The sequence below is a fragment of the Notothenia coriiceps genome, unplaced genomic scaffold (assembly GCF_000735185.1).
Source record: "Notothenia coriiceps isolate Sejong01 unplaced genomic scaffold, NC01 NC01_scaffold00013359, whole genome shotgun sequence".
In the NCBI taxonomy this organism is placed as follows: domain Eukaryota; kingdom Metazoa; phylum Chordata; class Actinopteri; order Perciformes; family Nototheniidae; genus Notothenia; species Notothenia coriiceps.
This window is the reverse complement of record NW_011346060.1, coordinates 619-6,935: the sequence shown is the minus strand read 5'-3', so window position 1 is coordinate 6,935 and position 6,317 is coordinate 619.

The window sequence follows — 6,317 nt, the reverse complement described above, 5'->3', positions numbered from 1 at the left end:
GTGTGTGTGTGTGTGTGTGTGTGTGTGTGTGTGTGTGTGTGTGTGTGTGTGTGTGTGTGTGTGTGTGTGTGTGTGTGTGTGTGTGTGTGTGTGTGTGTGTGTGCAGCAGGCAGGTAGGTCTCCCTCAGTGCTGCTGTGGAGCTGTGAGGAGGAGGAGGAGGAGGTGGTGGTCGTGTTATCGAGCGGCCCGGCAGTGGAAGTTGCGCTGCAGGGGAGGGACTTTCTTCCTGCAGTCGGTCGGTCGGGGGTGAGCTGCGGCTCGTACAGAAATGCCTCAGGCAGCAGCTTTTCAGACTCCAGCGAGCAGCAGCAGACGGACACATCCGAGTGGAAGATAAACCATCCTCCTCCTCCTCTTCTTCTTTCTCACCACCCCTCCTCACACTCCTCCCTATCTTCCGGGGGGAGTGTGGACTCCATCCCCGGGATAGAGAGCCCGGACCGGCACCGGTGCCATTGTATGGAGAGAGGCGCCTGAAGAAAGGAGAGCGGTGGAGTTGGTCTATCCCCCTCCTCCTCCTCTTCCTCCTCCTCCTCCTCATCCTCATCCTCCTTCTTCTTCCCTACTGCACCAAAAGAAAACTCCGGGTAAGAAATGCGTGTTCACTCAGCTGCAATACTGCTCCGTGCACAACATGCAACATGCATCATGGCGAGACTTGGCACTTGCATGCGTCTTTTTCTCCCCTGCTTTTGTATTGTTAGTGAAGGGATTTCGTTAAAGCATGAAGCATTAGCTGAGGCAGACGGGGTGGCTTTTTTTATTTTGGCACTACGTTTCCTAATCCGCGACTTTAATCGTTTCTCTGTCAGGCGATTTAAATATTGTTTCGCATCGCAGCTCCACCTGAGCGTTAGGAGCAGGCTATCGGCTGTGGGAGCATTGTTCAGGGGGGAAAGTAAAGATAGGAAGCATGACACCAGGGTGCAGGAACTGTCATTTCAGCACCACTCTGCTGAACTCTAACTGTGGCCTTAAAAAAACTTAGTGCAGGTTTGATGAGCAGCTTTAAGGATGTGGGAAAGTGAGGGTCAGCCAGGCTTGTGTTTGCAGGATAGACCCTTAGGCTAAGGTTTTGAATACCACTAAGACTGGTATTACCTAAGGGTCAAGGATACAGAGTAGGTTTTACAGAGTGTAAAGCTCAATAAATAAAATCAACTTAACTGTAAGATGGTGTTGCTACCAGTACCAGGATCAGACTTTTTACAACACCTCATTTTGCTAAAAATGTTTATCTCCAAGTTGTGTAAGAACCTTGCGTATAATGTAGTCTGATTAGTGTTTAGAAAGACCTGACTTGGTTTCCAGGTCAAAACCACGGATTTGTATTTATTCGTTATGCTCTTAAGGAGTATTTTAAGCATTTGTTTACAAAGTCAAGAAAACAGGAAATGCAGTGCGAATGATTCAAACGTAGATCTCTCCCATTGTCAAACTGGGGTTGTTTAGTTTGATCAACACAAGTCTCTTTAAGCATTTCATCTGAATAGATCTTGTTTTAAATGACTCACAACTAACGCGTTATGCAACCTGTGACAAGGGGCCGTGAGAAGAGATTGATTTGCTTTAAAGGGTCACTTTAGCCATAAAAGGTCTAATTCGATGAAATGTTTAGTAAAGCTCAAGAGAGTTTGTCCTTTGTTGCGTTTGATTAGCAAGATAATCAGTCCGCCTATGACGAATTCAGAGGTTTTTAGATTCTGCGACTTTCTGAGCTGGTTGTGTTCCAATTTCCTGAAACTAAAGTTGACTGATTGTCCGTCTAACACTTTCTTGGCTTTGTAGACGCCCTGTTTCACCCTGAATGCACCCACACTTATAATATGTATACATTTTTCCTCTTGGCTGCCTTTCTCTGTTCCATCTAAAAAAGAAAACGCTGTGTACTAATTGCCAGGAGAGCTTTTTGCATCAATTAACAGTTTAAAGATGTGTGGGAGTTGCCTTCTGGTCCTTTAAGCTGTGGTTAATTGAAGCACATTCAGAGTCCTCTTTGCTTCAGACATTTCAAACTAAAGAACAACACATTGTTTTTAACATGATTCCAAAAGTCTCAGTCCTCTCCGGCTCCTCGAGTGTGTTCCCCGGAGCTTTCTAATGGTAATGGAAGTCTGTTTGAAGTGACTTGGCAATAGAGGTAAAATATCCTGTTGTGTGTTTTTGTGTGTGTGTCTCACTGGGAGTCTCGCCTCCTCCCCGGCATGAAATACGACCTGCTCAGAATTCAATCCCTTCTCCAGCACTTGCAATCATCTCAGCCATTCGTTTAACTCTCTTTCTCGCTCTGTCATGGGCTTCCCCTGCTTCCACACACAAACACACCATACACACACCATACACACACACAGCTTCCCCCTCCATGTGTCCTTGTTGAACTCATAAGAAAAGTGTTATTACATTTAGTAAACTGAGAGCACTTTGATGAACCCCTAAGATGTGGCTCTTTGATTCTACTGTAGCGGCTGTCTGCCGTTATTAAAAAAAGCCTCTCTCCTCCCATCGACCTGGCTTACACCTTAATTTATCGCCTCTAATATTTCCAGAATGGATCATGTAATGGATTGCCTCAGTTTATGGAGGAGGCGTGTGGTCAGGGCAGTGTGCTGCCAAATGCAGCTACAGCTCACTTCTCCTGGAGATGCCTCGAACGCAGCAGGCTGGGGAGCAATCGTAAAATAAAATATGGCACGATGAATCATATTTATGAGAGAGAAGTTAGCAGGCATTAAAACTGTTGTTTATATCCTCTTCTACATCTGTATTGTAAATATGTAGCTATCTGGTTGCCTTAGCGTGGCTCTGGCCAAAGATAAGAAAAAACTAATGAATGACATGCATGTCTAATCGGTTTAATCCAAATAAGTGCAAAATTGATCATTAGTTATTTTACAGGGGATTATATATCACTCTATTTCTTGGCTTGGAGTGATCTCCAGCCATTAGTGGTGTAAAAGTTGAGCTTGAGAGATGCTAGTACGCAGATGTTGTTACCTTTGAGTTTCCACTCTTCATGCTAAGCTACAGAAGCTAACCATCAACCGGCTCCACTTCATATTTACCATACAGACATTAGAGTGGTATTGATTTTTTAAATTTTACTCTTGGCAAGAACAAAAAAAGTGCATTTCTGAAAATGACCTTTAAATGATTCCCAATTCCCAAAGGTGCTCATCTCATATGGCTGAAAATACTCCCAAAATATATTTGTTGGTTTATTCTCAATGGTTGTTTTGATTTCAAATACACGGTCTCTATACAGCACATATTCAGTACATGTGTGTGTTCCAGTCATTTTCAATATCTGTGTAAGCATGCATGATAAATAGTTTGTAGTATAACTTCAGTTTCAACAGCCGCACCACAGCAGGCAACCAGCTCGAGGTCCTATGACGCTCCTTTTCAGGTTCATATTTGTATTTTGTGTCTCTACTTTGACATGTCTCCATGCTTTAATGTTCCAAAAGCTCTTTATTGTTCTCGTACTGCCTGTGCTGCAGCTCTTTTCACCCTCTGTCTGAAACCAGAGCCCAGTCTGCTCTGATTGGTTAGCTGGCCGGCTCTGGTTGGGATTTTAGACTTTGCAGACCATTAACATGCACACAAATCTATAGAACACACTAGGAAAGGGAAAACCCCCCAAAGCACAATAGGGCTTAATACATTTCCTTCTGTCCAATTTCTGATTTGATCATTTCCGAGTAAAGATTAACCTAAGTAGAAGAGTTGAAACATAAAAAACTGTTACTGTCCCAATACATTTGTATCTGACTGCAGATACTTAATAGTTAATCAATAAAGCAGTGGCTTGGTTTCAAATCGCTGCTCTTCCCTACTTTGGAGAGTTTAAGCTTCCATCCAGCTTGAATGGACCTTTTTCCCAAACATTAAATTGGGTCTGACAGACTCTTTTGTAGCACTAAGTGTTTTTCCTGTCCTGTATTATAGCCTAATTGTCAGGTTGGTAATCTACTGTGCTAAGAGGTACTAATGAGTTTGACACTAAAGCACCAGGAAGACTTCAAAATTGCAAAAGTGATGACAAATCATTGGCAAAGTCCATCCAGGTGTGGAAATAAATGGGAAACTCCTGTGTGAAACCATGACGAAGCTGATTCTGAATAATAACATAATGTCAATTAAACCAAACATATGTTCTATTTACATTTTGATTAAATTGTGCTGTAAAGCTTTATTTAGTCAGCAGGCCTTTTACCGTAAGCTGATCCCAAACGGCAGAAAGAGCTTTTCTCCCTCTCTGGCAAAGAAGAAAAGAAAATATTTAACAGGCAGATTTTTGGAAACAAATCAAATTCCCATTGTTCAAGTTGTTTAAGTAGCACTCTCCTGAATAACCAGACTAGAAAGAGGGGGAATTATGCTCTGCTTGCTGTCACACTCAAGAACAACACTTCTGTTCATTTTCTGTTAAATCGATTTGCAGACATCATCTTTTTACAAAGAAAATTCAAGTGCCTTTGCTCTTTTCATTGTTACGTTATCTTACAATTAAAAGTATAAAGAAAGCGTAATCAGACAGTATGAAGATGACTTTTGTAGGGGCAGGTAAAATTGGACTGTAAATAAAACAAGTGCCATGTGTGGAATAAAATAATTAACAAAAATAACTTTGGTGTTCGGATCTGATGTTTTGCTGTTTCTCCAAAAACGATCTGCACACTAAATTTGAGGAAGAATGACTCCTATATTTCAGAGACATCATTCAGATCAACTTCAAATATAACCTTCTTAGCCCAAGTAAAAATAAAAATGTTATCCAATTAAGTGTGATGGTTAAAGTGATTGCAATGTTGTTCATGGTCCCATGCAGTGGATTAACTTCCTCTAGGCCACCATAAGAAATGTTTTGTAATGATTGACATTTCTTTGCACCTGTTGGACAGATTGATTTGATATCCCATCTATGCATTCATGATACATAACTTCTATGTTCAATTAATAACTCTTCTATTTATTGACCCAAGTCGAAATATGTTGCTTAACCTAAAGTAGCATTGTTGCCTGAACAGGTTGTGAACTTCAGGGACTCACACAGTTTCTCTTATCGCTTGTTTTGCTGGACATTCATAGTAAAACACAAACAACATCTTTTAGTAAGATAACATACCAACCACTGTATGAGAATATGTTTATGCAGTTACAATTACTTAACATCAGTGTAGTAGCATTGTCATTGCGACTATGCTAGCATGCTTAGCATTTTCCTCAAAGCTAGCATGTCTGTATAGCCTCATGAGTGAACGTCCTTTGCAGCTACTTCAGCATCAACGTGTGTGTTTCAGTACATTCGCCACACTTTTAGCAGCCTTTAGAAGTTGAATGTTTGCGTTCAGGGTTTGTTGTTCTAACTCTGAGTGATTGAGCGGATTAGCCCCATCGTGCTGCTGGCGCCATCGCTGACATTTAAAGGCCGGCGCCAGCTACTTCCACTTACCCATGCACCAAGAGCTGTCTAAACCAGGAAGTCAAAATGAAGCTGGCATGGAAGCTGTAGATGTGTGAGGAGGGAGGACAGAGAGAGAGACAGATTGCTGCGTCGTGTTATATCTGGACATTTCACAGCGAGCAGCAGTGAGGCAATTCATTGAATTATGAGTCATTGGGTGAGATTAAAAGAAAAGTAGATCAGTTGTTTGGAGAGCGAGCTGACATGACATGATCCCATCCCTTCCTCTTCTTCTTTTTCCTCTTCTTCTTCTTGTTTTTCATTTCCCAGCTGCTCTCTGTTTGCTTATTCTTTTTCAACACAGATTCTAACTTCTTCTTTATTTTCCTGCTTCACTTATTTCGACGATCAAATTCTTTTGTCGCTTTTGTCCTTCTCCTTTCTTCTATTAGGCCTACCCAGGGACGTGCACAGGTACGGGCTAGTGTTGCCCGGGCAACGGCCTGTTTGGCCTTTTTGGTTGACCTGCCCCTCTGGAGAGAGCGAGAGTTTGTTTTTCTTTTTTCTGTTGTGGCCGAATCAATATGATAAGCCCACAATTAGTATTGTAGCGTCTCGCTGAGGGAAACACACTTTGTCAGCGCTGTCATCTGCCGATGCGTTAAGACCACCTCAGTGTCGGATTTTGGAAACTTGATTTTGAGTTCTCTCATGGCAGGGTATAGAGAAGCGAAGTCCCGCCCATCTACTTCCGACACATGGGACCCCGGAAGCGGAAAATTATACATTGAAGTCAATGGAGAAAAGTCATCTTTCGATCCCGTTTGAATTGTGCCACGAATGACACATATGATGTTTGTCAATTTAAAAGAACATTTTGCAAGTCAGAAAAATAAAAATGTGTCGTAA